The sequence below is a fragment of the Columba livia genome, chromosome 5 (assembly GCF_036013475.1).
Source record: "Columba livia isolate bColLiv1 breed racing homer chromosome 5, bColLiv1.pat.W.v2, whole genome shotgun sequence".
Lineage (NCBI taxonomy): Eukaryota > Metazoa > Chordata > Aves > Columbiformes > Columbidae > Columba > Columba livia.
Window position 1 is genome coordinate 49,024,676 of NC_088606.1, and position 15,230 is coordinate 49,039,905.

A 15,230-nucleotide genomic window follows, 5' to 3' on the forward strand; every position below is an offset into this window, starting at 1 on the left:
GCATGAAAGACAGGGGAGGTTTTTTCCTACTTTTCTGGTAACTTCAAGTGTGAACATATTGTTTAAGACCATCCTCAAGTATGTACACAAAATCTCTAATATTATATGAGCAATGGCAATTAATTCTACCCTTGGGAGAGAAGTTATCAGAAAAATTTGTCTCGCATACACTGGAGTAATTCCAGTGAAACATTGACATTACTGAAAGGAATTGCTTTATTAAGGGAGTGTTGTCATCCAGCTAACCAGAAATTATTCTTTGTAGAAATTTGAAGATGTCTGTATTTTAATATATATATTTTATTCAATGTTTATCAGGGGACCACTAACACGTAGTGACACTAATAACTTATGTTACTGTATTTTGTGCATTGGAAACAATATTAGAGTTTTGAGATCACTTTTTTAACCCTGAATACAGAGATTTACCATAACTGAACATGGAGATCACAAACTCAAGGCTTTCTGTGGCTAAATCCAACTCTGAGTGGGAAAGGCACAAATTTCTTTCCAATAGAGTGTAGACAATGAGAGATCTGAGTATTCAGAAGCAATGAGGATTTCCAGTTGCCAACAAGGCTGTCAATTGCCTTGCTGATCTAAAGACTTAATTTTATTTTAGTGCTAAATGAGGACACTGTTTCAGAGCTAAAAAGTTATTTTGAGTTTTTCTTTCTGTTCAACAGCATTACTCCACCCTTTAGTATTTGCATCTCAGCTGTTCATTGTTAACCCAAGTAGAGATAAGTTAAAGATGATGATGTTTGCATTTATCTGAAGATGACATAGAACTTCAATATGCAACTATAATCTTGAAAGTAGTTTGCTCTTTAAGTCTTTGAGAAAACTCTTGATTGTATTTTCCCTCGCATGTATAGAGGGAAACTTGTTTCTTCTTTAATGGATGCAGAATAGAGAATATAAGTAAAATTTTAAAAAAGAAAAAAAAATAAGAGAAGGGTATTTTTTTTTTATCCTTCCAAAGCCTTTGCTATTGTTGTTTTCCTGTTTTGTAATTCCTGTAAAATGTAGGCAATTTTCACTGAGTGAATCTTTTGCCTGTTTTACCACCTGCAGCTCAGTGTCAAATAGAACTAAGTATTATAGATAACTTCTGAATGATGGGCTAGTTTCTGTTCTGAATTACATTGATATCAACTAATAATTTCCTCTTATTACATCTGCATGCTACCAGAGCTATTATTCACACAACATTGCAACAAAATTGTGACTACCACATGAGATCATCTTATATCTTTTAAAAATTATGAACAACAGAATAAAAACTTCAGAGAAAAATTTTGGAAGTTAATTAATGTACACATCAATAATTTTGTGAGAAATGATAAAAATAATTTAGTCTTAGTTTCTGCTTCATAAGACTTTCAGGAGTATGAAGTATCTGTCCCATTTAGTTAAAATTAACTAGTAGGTTCAAATCTATCAAGGACAGGTTGCTAGCCAGCACAATCACATAAGCTTCATATGCTAAAGAAGTCACACTAAATCAGAGGCTCTCTTGATGAGGTTTTACCTGAGAAAAGCACCAAGAATTTGAAATATTATAAGAAATACCATTTGCAAGGGTTTCCAGTTCTGATAGTAGTGAATCAATACAGATTGCACACCCTACTGCCATTTCTAGTCTTATGCATCCCCAGACTACTTCTAATTGGGCAAAGTGGCTCCATCCAGAAGCCTCGTTGGATTTCCAGGAGAGCCATTGCTGCAGCAATCTTCTTCATAGGCCAAGGAGGAGGATGGCTTCAGAGCAACTGCCTTTCTCAGAAGCAAATACAATATCTCAGCTCTGGTAAAGGCAACAGAGCTTGGCTCTCAGCTTGTGCTAATGTTAGAACTCAGCTTTTTGGGAGGCAGCAACTCTGGCCAAGTCTTGCAATAGCTGGGAAACTCTGACTCAGAGAGCAGATTCAGAACTTGTAGATACAAAGGCTCTTTTCCCAAGTTGTGAATTATGATGACTTCCTTCTCTTTTGAACAGTAAATTCAGTGGAAGCTCACACGTACCAAACACAAGGGAGCTACTTCTGTTCCTGCAAGATCTCAGAAGGAATTACTGCCTACCCTCTGATAAGAAAAGATGTGAGGAGCAGCTGATGATAGCTGCCTGTCTCACAGTGAGCAAGTTCTAAGGGCACCAAAAGTTGAGAATATTTTCTTATTTAGAGACAACAAAGATCTGAAGTATTTTGTGTCAATCTCCTGCTCAATGTGAAATCATATGCCTGTTATATTGTTTCTCATTTTAATTACATACAATTAATTACATGTGAATAGCTCTATACAGATGCATAATCCCACATGATATCCTTTTTTACATCACATAAAATAATCTTTGTGTAGTTTGTGCATTTTAATGTTAAGCAAACTGAACTATCACTTTAAAAAATCCTTCCTGTGTTAAAAATAGTAGTTCCTTCTTTGAAAACAAGACCATCATATCTCATTTAGAATTTCTGTAGTGGCTTTGAAGACTCTTAAAATGTGCTTATGAGGCATGATGGGAAAGGTTCCTACTATTAACTTATAGCTTTGTGTTTAAATCAGGATGAAACCAACATTCTGCAAATATTGTAATTTTTTGCATGGGAATTTATTTCAGCATTAATGAAGTCTGCAAAACGTAAACAATTACCACACATTTTCTTAAACTGTATTTTAGAATGGGGACTAAAATGTATTAATCCAAACATTAGGTTAGAGTGTGGCAGCAGGAATGGCTGCGTACTCTGCCAGTTATTTGGCTGCTGCCTGCTCTGCTCACCTACAAACTCAGGCTGCAGCCCTGATGGTGGCTGAGCAAGCCTACCCAGCAGATTGAGGTCTCCAGTGAATCAGAAGGGCTTGTTAGGCAGTGCTTTGAAGTTGTCAGAAGCATGGTGGTCAAAACTAGGCAAGGACTGTGTGCTGCAGCAGACAGGAATCAACTACCTAGCCAGGCTAGCCTGGAATTATTGAAGGGAGCCACCCAGACAGTGCTTCCTATGAGTGAAGCAGCTATCCAGGTGAAAGGCTGAACATTCCCTCCACTCTTGAACGACGGTGGAAGTGCAAGCTGTGCTCTGGTGAAATCACTCAGGGAGTAGGTAGAGGAGCTGCAGGAGGAAGTTAACAGGCTATGCTGTATTATGGATAGTGAACAAGAAATAGATTATTACTTTGTAAGAAGAAATATTAGCGTCTTGTGGCACGGACTTCTAAGGACTACCAAACAAAGGGTTTCAACAGTGAACAGACAGTACCTTGGAGAGTAAGGCACACACTTTTAGTGACCTGTGGGAACAGGCTATCACTTCACTCTCCTTCCTTCTAGGTGCCAGCCAGCAACAGCTCTGAAGCCTTGGCAGTAGACAAAGCCAATGAGAAAGATTCACAGGGAGAAATGGCACCAGCAGCACACATGAAAAGCAGCAAAAGGAAACAGCAAGTGCTAGTAGTGGGTGACTCTGCTGAGAGGCACAAAGGCACCCATCTACCAGCCTTCTGTACAGTGAAAGGAAGTTTGCCATGAACCAAGACACAGAATGTCACAGAGAAACTGCCACAACTGGTTAAAAGCACAGACTAATCTTCCCTACTTCTTTTCCTTGTAAAGCAAAACCTGGGCAAGATTAATCAAAACTTTAGAGCCCTGGGGCACAAGTGTCCTGCCAGTCAGAGGCAGCAGTGCAGTCAGAGGTCTACATATCATGCAGATCAATACCTGCCTTCAACACCAGGGCTTTGGTTTCTATGATCACAAGACATTCTTTGATGAATACAACCTGTTGGGGAGAGGTGGTATCCACCTATCTAGAAAAGGCAGACAAATGCTGGGAGTTATATATTTAAGAACAGCCTCCTGGAAGCAGAAGAACAATCCATCCCCTACAAAGGGAAAGCAAGAAGGCAGTACAAGAGATGACCCTGGCTTAAGAATTAGCTTTTGGGTATGCTTAAAAGCAAAAAAAGAAAAAAAGCATACCAGCTGTGGAAAGGTGGCCAAATACCCATTGGGGACGACATGAACCTTGTTAGGGCAGAGATGCAGTCAGGAAGGCTCAGCTGGAACTGAAATTCGCCAAAAATTTCAAGAACAAGAAAGGGTTCTTCAGATATGTGAGTAGTAAGCAGAAGCACAGGGAAGACATAGGCCAATTACTAAATGCATCAGGGAAACTAGTCACTAATAACACTGACAAGGCAGAGGCTCTCAATACCTTCTTTGTTTCTGTCTTCACTGGTGTAGCTGGACCCCAAATCATAGGATCAAATAGCTACGACAACATATATGTTGACTAGTCATGGAGGAAGGACACATTTGAGGCCTCTTGCCTCAGACCCACATAAAATCTATTGTTCAACCCACATAAAATCTAAGAGCCTGGACAGAATCCACCCTGGCGTGTTAAGAGAACTGACTGACATTGTTGCAAGGCCACTGCCTATAATCTTTGAAAAGTCATGGAGGTCAAGGGAGGTCTCTGACAACTAGAAGAAAGCAAATTTGACACTCACCTGCAAAAAGTGGCCAAAAAAGGAACCAGGAGACTACAGGCCCATTAGTCTTTCTAATGAGTCCTCTTGGAAACTATTACAAGCCAAATGAAGCAGATGACTGGGAAAAGCGAACATAGATTTACCAAGGGCAAATAATGCCTGACTAACCTGATCAGCTTCTACAACAAAATAACATCTTCTGTCAATGTGGGAAAACATGGACTTCAGCAAAGAGTTCAACAGTGTTCTCCATAGTCTCCTCCTTGACAAACTGTCACAATACAGATTGGATGGATAGTCTGCAAGACGGGTAGGAAATTGACCAACAAACCTCACACAGAGGTTGGTGATCAATGTTTTCTACTCAAGCTGGCAGCCTGCCACAAGTGGGGTCCCCAGGGGATCTATACTGGGCCCCACACTGTTTAACATCTTCATCAGTGGTGGAGATGATGGAATAGAAATCACTTTCACCAAGTTTGGTGCTGGCTCTAAACTGGGTGGTGAGGTGAACATGTCAGAAGAGTGAGCCGTCTTACAGAGAGACCTGGACAGGCTGGACAAGTGGGCTAGCAAGAACTCTATGAAGTTTAACAAAGAAAAGTGCAAAGTCCTGCATTTGCCATGATATAACCAAAGACCCCAGTACAGGCTAGAATCTGTGTGGCTGGGGAGCAGCCTTGTGGAAAGGGACCTGGAGATCCTGGTGGGCAGAGAGTTAAACATGAGTCAGCAGTCAACCACTGCAGTAAGGAAGGTAAATCACACCCTGGACTGTATCCACAGGAGCATTACTAGCAGCAACAGGGTTGTGATCATCCCGGTTTAGTCAGCACTTGTCAGGCCATACCTGGAATACTGTGTTCAGTCCTGATCTGCAGAATTTAAAAAAAAAGATAGACTGGAAAGTATCCAAAGGAGGGCCACGAAGACGATCAAAGGGCTGGAGAACCTGATCTATGAGGAAAGACTGAAGAAGTTTAGTCTCTTCTCCCTGGAGAAGGCTTGGGAGAACGATCTCAGCACAACTTTCCAGTACCTAAAAGGCAGCTTAAAAGAGGATGGAGGTGCTCTTTTAACAAGGAGCTACATGGAGAGGACAAAGGGCAAAGGATATAAGCTGCACTGGGGGAGGTTTCACACTGATATAACAACAACAAAAAAAAATTACAGTGAAAACAATGTCTCTCAGGGACTTAGTGGAGTCCCCATCACAGAGGTTTTAAAGATTCGAGTGGACTGGGTGCTAGATAATTGGTTGAATCAGGTGATCTTTTGAGGTCCCTTTGTCACAGAGTGATTTAAGGGTCCTGCTTGCCGCAGTGCAACTTAACAGAGTTCAATGGCAAGGTTCACTCTATCACTTACTGCATGGAGGAAATATGCCAAAAAGAATCAGGTGAGAGTTATTTTAGAGTGATTTCTATGGGGAACAGGAAATGTGAAAGGGTATAGGAACACCCTCCCATTCAGTCATAAGGTTCTACACTGCTTCTCAGAGAGGAGTCCAGGTGTGGCTGGATCCAAACTTAGCCCCAGACTTCATCAATGGTGCATGCCTATGGGACATAGAGGGTAAGGGAAAATAGGTAAAGGATTATATATATTTATGGCCGAAGGAATATATGTGCATACCCAATTATTTATATTGCTTGACTAGGATTTCAAAGTTTCATTATTCTGCATGTCGATCTGCTTACCTCCCCTCCAGGGGCTTGGCATCAGGTAGCTCCAAAGTCTGGATCCTTGGTCTCTCAAAGCAAACTCTCAGGCATCAGTGTTCACAGAAATAAATAATGTAATGGAGTAGTAAAGCAGCAGGGTTGGCTCAAGATGGGTGCCTTCACAGAGGTCCCAGCCAAGCATAAAAATCCCTGGGTTTTATTTTTATACCCTTACAGACTATTTACCCTCCCCTGACACCATGATTCAGTCTAATAGCAATATTTGAGTCTGGGGTCTTCTTGCTTCTCTTTTTGCTGATCTCAGATGAGCCTTTGTTTTGTTTAGCTGTAGATATCTTTTGCAGTTCATAGCTTTGAAGGTGTTGTTTTGTCTGAATGAACCCTATTTCTTCCTAGCAAAGTGCAGAACGGGCCTTATCTCACAGACATCCACATTAGTCTATAGCCACTTTTGTTTACATTAAGTAGATGCAAGTTTGGTAAATATGACTAGAACTTTACAGCATACAGCTTAAGATTTCAGCAAGTTCAGCTTACTGAGTAACATGAAACAGACAGTATATTAAAAATCACACAACCTTATAATTCTAAGTGATTATTCAATTTAGTACACATTTACTTAAGCTAAATGATTGATATGAAACCTAGATTGGGTTCATCTAGTAGTAGAATATCATTGCCATACTGCCAGCTTATTTAGCACAGAGAGCTCAAAGTGGGGTCACCCAGGCTGTCATATTTATGGAATAAAGTGGTTGGCTTACAGTGAGCTTGCATACAGTGGGAAAGGTATGAATGAGATTCCTAGCACCCACAACTTATTGGTGTCCAGTGTGATGTTCGACTTCCTGGTGGGTTTCCTAAAAGGAGTTCTTGGCCCAACTGCAGCTCAGGCCTTTATCTCCTTTGGAGTCTGCACCAAACTGCTGCTGGTTTGGCTGGGGTGGGGTCGAATGCATCCATCACACCCTTCCATCCTTGGCTGTCCACTTAAAATATTATTTCTAAATTACAATAAGTGAGTTATCAAATTTTGTGTACTAAATAAAGGACCCGCAGGAAAACAGGTCAGTGCTTTCATGGCTTTTATTTTTTAATGCAAATTGCTTCATTAACAAGTATGTTGCAATATTATACCAAAAGCCTCCTAAGCAGGCATTTGAGAGATTAAGTACATTCACAGTAATGCAAAATGGAGCTACAGGACAACATTTACACTAAAGATTTCTTCAAAATATTTTTATATTAAGCTCATTTAAGTATAAGAAAATTAGACATAATGTTTTGTATCTGTGTTGTTACTGGTTTTTATTTTGTTAAAACACAAAATAGAATTAGCAGGATGATATTACACAGCCTTCATAATCCTAATGTAAATTCACCCAATTAGTCTTTTTCTGTTTTGGTAAGAAATAACCCATTCCGTCTTAAAAGCTCACTGTGTAATCTGAAAACAGGTTAGGGAAAATTTGGTGTTCTGCATTGTATTCCAGAAGTGGAAAGGCTTGAGCACGTTTGATCTCTAGCAAGGAAGACTGAAAGTTATTGCTGAACGGACAAGACTGTTCTCCCACATCTTCCCAATGGAAAAATAAATTGGGGGAAAAGTGTTCTTTTTTCCTCTGGAAGTCTTTTCACCTGATGCCTTGGTGATAAGAAAACACTAGTAGTAATTCTGAGGCAGAAGTTGTTCTCCCCAACAAAAAAACTTCCAAAAGACAAAACAAGCAAAAAAATCTCCAAAACCAGAATTGTTGGATCTCAGGCTAAAAATACTGATTCTTAGTGGTCCAACTTTCAAAAATGGAGTTTCAGCTCCAATAGAAAACAAGAATTTCATTACATGTTCAGACATATGGTCCAAAAGAGATTGTGCAAAGCTAAAAATTACTTTAAAGTTGTCTTTGCTTATATCTGTGATTCATATGGAGGCAAAACTTCTATTATATTTGGTAGAATATATACTGAGATTGTGATGTATACTGAAGACTCACAACATTTCTGATTCTCAGTGTGTACAGAAGCGCTGATCATCTTTCAAGATCCTAGTTTCCATCAATATTTTTTTTACATATAAAGCTGGATGTATTATTGATTATTGATGTATTGGCCTCTTTTTTTTTTTTTTTCATTTGAAAATATTTTGTTAATAATGTTGGTATTTCCAGTGGAATAAGTGGGAGAAAATTCTGTATGTTTGTACTGCATGTGACCTTTTCCATGGTTTTGCACTGTAAAAATGGCAATGATGTTATGCACAGGATTGGTTAAATAAGGTGCCCATGCAATGGTGTTGTATTGCTGAAAAAAAACATGTTTATTAATTAAATATCAAAAGAACAATTTACATGCAGATTTTTGCACTGTAAAGTACATACTCTTTTCACTGGTGTCAAGGTTTAAGGCCAGGCGGCAATAAACCGTGGCAGATGCTCCCTGTTATCCCCTCATTTTCCTGCCACCCCTTTCCTTTAGATCAGAAAGATGATAAGAAAGATAAGGGGAAAGGAAGAGAGACTTAGACTTCAAGTTGGAGAGTTTTAAGGGGGTTTACTAATGCTACTAATAAATAGAGAATATATATACAAAATATACAAAACCAATCTTGAGTGCCCGATATGGAGTTGGCATCACTCCAGCGGCAGCGGAGCTGGGTGTGCGGAGCTGGCGGCTCCAGCAGGTGCAGGCCAGGCCCCCGGAAGTCACGGGCGGGACTTCACAGCAAACCGGAACCTGGTTGCAGGGATGCAGGGCCTGAGGCCTGTAGATCACAGGCAGACAGACACGGTCCTCTCTAGATGCCGGCCATGGTCGAAGAGAGCTTGACCCTCGTGATCACCCTCTTATGTAGGGGGTATGACGATTATGGGATGGAATACTTCCGTTGGCTAGTTCTAGTCACCTGTTCCATCCACCCCTCCTCAAACATGCCCCTCTCTCAACAGAATGTGGGAAAATTTATTAGTCTTTCTTGGCTACCATAGTAATAAATCTAAACATGAGCTTCTTCAGCATTCTGTTGGTCTCTTATCAACCCTGAATATGGCATCCTAGGAAAAAATATGCAGGCTAAAACTCAGAAAAGTACAGCCACCTAAAAGAAAAATAATTAAAAGAGAACTGGTCTTGTTTTTAACAAAACCATGACAAATGGCTACAGAGGGCACCTGCGCTCTTAATTTAGAAAAGGATTTAGACAACGAGAGTTGCCAGGTTATTTCCATTTCGTGGCAATAAGAGTTTCTTGTCAAACTAAGCCCACAAATAAAAGGTTATTAAGGTGTAGAGGGGGCTCACAGAGTCTGCTGAAATACTAGATTTAAAAATAATTACTAAACAGTCCCAACAAAACAGAAGTAAATCAGGGCATGTAGAGAAAAAATTTTCTGTGGCTGGTGTGCATGTCTGTAGAGGGGGAGGTGACTTGCCACTAAGCTCACTTCAGTTCCTTAGCAGTGTTCCTCCACCCCCAAGTTTCCCTATTACAGAAAACAGATGAGGGGTTGAAGTAATAACTCCCCCCACCTCACAAGAAAAAGCTTGACAAGCAAGATGGACACATGGGATAGGATTCAGCTTAGCTCTAGGAACTTACATGTAAGATATCAAGCTCCCATGATAGTGGAGGGGCAATCCATATGGTCAAGAGTGACTCCTCTCAAGCTAATTTAAATATCTACATGACTTTTGTTGACTAGTGCTCTAGATTCCAGTGACTCTTTCAGCTAACTATCCCTTGACTATTAAGGAAGATTTGACATGTGGCTGTCCTGATTTTGTTTGAAACAAGACCATTTCTCTTTTAGTGAATTTTCCTTTCAGCTAAGTTCTTCTAAGTAACTACACCTTTTCTGAATTTGACTGCATGCTTTTCAGACATTTGCTTTGGAGCTCATAATGGTAGCAATGGTATGCAGAAGCAGCCCAGGTTAAGACTTATTGCTATGGCAGCCAAGGTTACTGATAAATTTTGCATGTCCTGTGTGAGTGGCGTATTTGCAAGGGGGGGTGGACAGAACAGGTGACTAAAATTGACCAGCTAAGTATTCCATCCCATACAAGTCATATACCCTGTAGGAGTAGGAAATCACGAGAGTCTCACCCTCTTTGTCCATGGCCTGCATCTGAAGAGGACCCTGCTGGTTCTGCCTGTGATCTGAGGTGTAGTTCCAGGCCCTGCATCCCTGAATCCAGTTCCGGTTTACTGTGGGATCCAGCCCAGGACTTCTGGGTACCTGTTTATTGTCACCCTTCAGTAAACTGTGACAGTAGCTCACCTGTAGTGACCTAAATCAATGGTAAATAACTCCAGTCATTATGACAATCTTTCAAACAATAAAAAAATGTTAGGAAACAGTGATCAATTGTCATCCGTCCCTAATGTGGGGTAGAAGAAGTTAGATCTGAATTAATGTTGAGGTTAGTTATTATGAAAAACTTTCTAACTATATGGTCATAAAAATAACGTCATGAGAAATATAACAGTAGAGGATTTTTGTGGAGGCTTCTCTAGAGAACAGGTTCAGCAAGCGTGTCACAAATAATGCAGGTACACTTAAAACTCTAACTGGATGATCTCTTTCCATTCTACCTGTATGTCTCTGTCTGCATGTCATGGATGCACTTGAAAATCAAAGCAGACAAATAACAAACTCAAAGCAAAATTTATTCTAACTGAAATAGTCCTGTAAAAACATGGTTTATCAAAATCACTTAGCACTCTGACAACCTTATAACAACAAGTTCAGGATACTGATTAAGAACTAGTTACTACATAGACAATACACACAGGACACAGGGAATTCCCAGAGCTTCAGAGCTCCAGAGCGATGATTCAAAGCATGCAATTATTCACTCACAAAGGAGGATTCTCATATGTACCCATATGTCCTGGTGGACAGCAGGATGACCATGAGCCAGCACTGTGCCCTTGTGGCCAGGAAGGCCAATGGCATCCTGGGGTGTATTACAAGGGGGGTGGTTAGTAGATCAAGAGAGGTCCTCCTTCCCCTCTACTCCGCCCTGGTGAGACCACATCTGGAATATTGTGTCCAGTTCTGGGCCCCTCAGTTCAAGAAGGACAGGGAACTGCTGGAGAGGGTCCAGCGTAGGGCAACCAAGATGATTAAGGGAGTGGAGCACCTCCCTTATGAAGAAAGGCTGAGGGAGCTGGGTCTCTTTAGTTTGGAGAAGAGGAGACTAAGGGGGGACCTTATTAATCTTTATAAATATATAAAGGGTGAGTGCCATGAGGATGGAGCCAGGCTCTTCTCGGTGGCAAACAATGATAGTACAAGGGGTAATGGGATCAAGCTGGAACACAAGAGGTTCCACTTAAATTTGAGAAAAAACTTCTTCTCAGTAAGGGTGACAGCACTGGAACAGGCTGCCCAGGGAGGTTGTGGAGTCTCCTTCTCTGGAGACATTCAAAACCCGCCTGGACATCTTCCTGTGCGACCTCACCTAGGCATTCCTGCTCCAGCAGGGGGATTGGACTAGATGATCTTTTGAGGTCCCTTCCAATCCCAAACATACTGTGATACTGTGATACTGTAGTCACTTACCAATAAGCCAAGAGCACTCAAGGACAATCCAGAAGACACAGTCACCAAAGGTGAGGGCACTAAACCCCAAGGAGTTGCTTAGGTAGTGTCCCAGTCCTAAGCAGAGAGAGTCCCCAACTGTAGACCCACTGGTCTGAGAAGAGTGGGGTCTTTGGCAGGCTCCATTTATAACAGACTAAGATTTGATCTGTAGTCATATATGATCAATGGTCCAGAAGCTTCTCTCAGCTGAGGCATTTCATTGACCTGCCTGCCAACCAGAGGGCCTTGTGTTTCCTGTCCCCCGATTGGGGTGGGGGATGGAGTGGGGGGGATGTGTATGGGGGCAGTGACTACAGTCACTGTGTGGGGTCCATCAGTCAGAGGGGAGAGTGGGGAAGCATAACTACCACACTGTGTGTCCTGGTTTTGTTAAAAATAAGTTTCTCTTTTAGTGAATTTTCCTGTCAGCTAAAGTCTTCTTACTAACTGCACTTTTCTGAAAGCTAGATACATGTTTTGGTAGACATAGCAATGGAATGCAAGGTCGCTGATAATGATGCACATCCCACGAGAGGTGCAAGCAGGAGGTGACCGAAGCTGACCGACTGAGTATTCCAGCCCATTCACATGATGCTTCATATAAAAGTTGGAGATCACAAAGATCTCATCCCTTTTCCCTATGGCTAACATTAGGAGAGGACCTTGTGAGCTGCCCCTGCAAACTGAGGCCTAGTGACAGACTGAATACCGTTCCAGTTGGCTGTAGAGTCCAGTCCAGGACTTCCAGGTGCTGGTCCTACATCTGCCAGAGCAGTTCCTGGGATTTTCAAGATTGGTTTTGTATATTTTGTATTATTTTCTCTATTTTATTGGTAGCATTATTAAAACATTTTTCATTTTTTCAAACTCTTCCTCTCTGTCCTTCTTTTGCCTTCCAATCGCCCATCCTTAGTGGGAAAAGGGGAGGCGGGGGAGGCTAAAAGGGGAAAAGAGGGAGAGAGGGGGTTAACAATACATCTGCCACTGTTTATTGTCATCCTGCAATCAAACCTTGACACTGTGTCAACAAAATTCAGAGACAGTGCATTTCTTAGAAATATTTCAGATCTATTCATGCAATGATATAATCTGGATTTTTACTGTTGATTGTGCATTTTAACTTCATGTACTCGCCCAGTACATTAATCAGGTTTACTACCTAGCTTCCCTCATGTGTTGTCATGTTACATTTTGTTATCTCCTTTATTAATTCCTCTATAATTTTTTCTGCTTTGCTGTAGGATCATTGCTCCTTTTCTTATTTATTTCTATCCTTGTCTCATTTTATTTCCACTCTTTTTAGTCTGTTTTCCTAAAGAAATACTCTCCTGTCTTCTCTTTTGTCCTTTTCCACATGTGATTTTTGGAAAAAAAAAAAAAGCTTAACATGAAGCATGCCATCAATCATAACACATTATGTATGTATACATATAATCTGTAGCAAATCAGGTTTCATTAACTTTAATGATGGCAGAATTAATGAAATTATTTATATTTCCATGGACTCATACAGTAACTAAATTGGAAAATCCCCTAGAGGTTGTCTAGTCAGCCTCCTGCTGGTAGCAAAACAGCCTCAAGTTGCTTTAAGGGGCATTTTTAACTAAAGCAACCCCATTTCCTTCTCCAGAAAGGGTAGTAACTGATGTCACTTATAACGACCAATTAAGTCCTACTGATCCAGTCAGATATACAGTGAATATTCACTCAGCCTTCAACATTAATCAGCCAAGTTATAAAACTAACTAACAGTACAGACAATTCAGAGGCAAACAAGAAACAGAAAGGAGTCCTTATTATGTCCTTTCTTGAAAGCTTCTATTAGCTGCATGTTGCAAGAAAATGTACGTATTTCCAGGGTTTAAATTTTAGGATCTATTATGATACATTTTTATATGTGGTTGAGAACTGTAGGTATCATATACAATACAATTGCATCTTTTTCCTGATCTATTTCCAGATTTTCAGTACTTGCAATAGGTCTATAGATCAGCCCTGCATGAATTTCATATGTTCATATAAGCCTGTGTTCTCTTTCTTTTGACTTGTACTTTTTAACTAGTACCTTATTGTTCTGAGTGTTACACAGTATCAGGGTCTGTTTTTCTATTATCAGGACAGGCAGGCGGATTGCAATGGTTCACTTTCTGTTATGCAACCCAGGAAAAAAATCATAGTCTTTATTCTTTGAGTTACAGGTTCTCACAGATTTCTTAATTTTACTTTATCATCCCAAGAAATAGAAGTGAAAGAGGCCTTCTAGCTGCTTCTAGAAATCAAATTAAGAGTATTAGATGTCAACTCTTTAATATCAAGGAGTCTGCCTGTTCCTGTTTTCTGGTCTGAAAGAGAGGAGAGATTTAAGCCTAGTCTTAGATCTATCATGACTCTTCTTTCCTAAAAAAAAAAAAAAAAAAAAAGCAACCCAGTTTGATAATCACAGAGTTTATTGTACCAGGGGATTAGAGGCCTTCTATGTGCATAAAAGACTCAAACTACATGTATGTATTATACAGAAAGTACTTATGCCCTGATTTGGACCAGGGAAATTTATAATGTTTGGTTAAAGCTCGTGTTTTGGGGAAATCTGAACAGCTATTATAAGACCATATCAGTAATGGGCTTATGTCAGTACACTTCCTACATTTTCCTACTGAATTTGTATGAAACTAAAGAAAAGCTTCATTTCCAGGTCACAGAAAATGCTGATATTACATTGTTATGAAAAACCTTGCAGTTTATCTTCTCAATGTAACTACTTATTCTGTTCAAGACCACATAGTTTGTAGGTTGACATATTGTGCACCTCTTCCCACACAGCCCCTATTTCTCTAAACTCTTATTTTTGAGTCCACTTAGCTAACTTTTCTTCTGATTGCTTTGTTGAGATAGGATGTAGTGGTGCTTCTGTAAATACCTGAGTTTCACAAAGAAGAAAAAAAAAGCAGATATGTCTTCTCACATTAAGATTGTATTGACATATTGCTCTGAAAATTATCCCTGCCAGGTATTTTTTGCCTTCTTTTGAATTATACAAAAGAAGTTTAGAAAAGCAATGACTATGATTAAAGAGCTGATTTAATTTTTATATACAGGAAATCTAACTAGAGGCATATAAGTACCTAATTTAGGAATCAGTGAGGTCTCAAGAAAGTGATGCTGAATATGTTTTAATATTTACTCTCTGTTGAAAATCTGAGCAGCTAAGACCTTAAGAGTTTTAGTGAGATACTACATGTAGATGGTGTGAATGCCCCTTTATCAAATAAACAAACAAAGAAAAACCAACCAACCAAAAAACCCACTTGCCTGCATTATATACAAGCCTTAAAAAAAAAAAAAAATTAAATGTTTTACAGAAATATAAGATTGTTCTTCAGAACTTCAGCCACAGATGCCAAATGCTTGACCTCATAAGCCAGTCTTCACTATAAAGTAATACTTTTTTATTTTTACATAG

The 15,230-nt window shown here is 40.0% G+C and overlaps 1 protein-coding gene across 5 annotated transcripts in view; it reads right to left on the reverse strand.

Moving 5' to 3' along the window:
* GAL (galanin and GMAP prepropeptide) overlaps positions 1 to 15,230 on the reverse strand; it is a 63,326-nt gene that overhangs the window by 10,658 nt on the left and 37,438 nt on the right. The window lies entirely within an intron of this gene.